Below are 978 nucleotides of genomic sequence, written 5' to 3'. Positions count from 1 at the left end.
GAAGCAGCAGGGATAGACAAAATGATGATTTTATGTTCTTATCTATAAAATACTGCTTTCAATAATGAAATGTTGAGTTAAGCAATTTAATCAAAACATTAGATTTTGTAGAACTTTATAAATAAAAAATTAATATAGACTTTGAAAATGGGAAGTAAGAAAATGATAAGAAATATGTGAGTAGGTTTACTTTTATGTATTTTCTGTCATTTTGGATTAAATAATATTTTATATACATATAATGGTGTTTTCTTAAATTGCCAGGAGGCTTCTACCTTTAACATAAATTTTTATTTTAAAAATGTAAAGGGGCTGAATGTATAAAAATAATAAGCCCTAACTATGCATTACCTACTATAGACTCATTTAAGCTTTAAGTAAACACATAGGCTGAAAGTGAAGGAATAATGAAAATATGTTTATGCAAATGGAAACCAAAAGATAGCAGGGTAGCTATATTTATTTTAGAAAAAATAGACCTTAAGTAAAAGAACTATAACAGAAAATAGTGATATCAGGTGGGACAATCTTTTCCTCTTCTCCCTTTTGGAGGATAGATTGTAACATGATTATTGAAGATTCATGAAACATTATCAACATCTATGCAAAATCAGGACTTAAATCATCCTGATTACTCCTATCTAATTATTTCTGATGATTTTGATATAATAAAAAGAAGACAATGAACATCATTATATACTGATAAAGTGGTCAATTCCCAATATGATGTAACAATTGTAAATATATATGCATCCAACATTAGCACAAATAAATAAATATTTGAAGATCTGAAGGAACGGACAACAATATAATAATAGTAGGGGACTTCAATACCCTACTTACAATAACGGATAAATCATCAAGGCAGAAAATCAATAAGAAAACATTGGACTTGGCTAAATTTTACACCAAAAACATCTAACAAATATGTAGAGAATATTCCATTCAGCAGCAGCAGAATATACCTTCTTCTCGAAT

At 27.9% G+C, this 978-nt stretch overlaps 1 non-coding gene across 1 annotated transcript; it reads left to right on the top strand.

Moving 5' to 3' along the window:
* The first annotated feature begins 511 nt into the window (after positions 1-511).
* Positions 512-646, top strand: LOC118144670 (U8 small nucleolar RNA). The gene has a single exon (XR_004729420.1). It is a non-coding gene; the product is annotated as a U8 small nucleolar RNA (small nucleolar RNA).
* The last annotated feature ends 332 nt before the right edge of the window (positions 647-978 follow it).

This window comes from Callithrix jacchus, chromosome 9 (genome assembly GCF_049354715.1).
Source record: "Callithrix jacchus isolate 240 chromosome 9, calJac240_pri, whole genome shotgun sequence".
NCBI lineage: Eukaryota > Metazoa > Chordata > Mammalia > Primates > Cebidae > Callithrix > Callithrix jacchus.
Note: the sequence above shows the minus strand (reverse complement) of the source record. Positions and strands in the feature narration are given on the sequence as shown.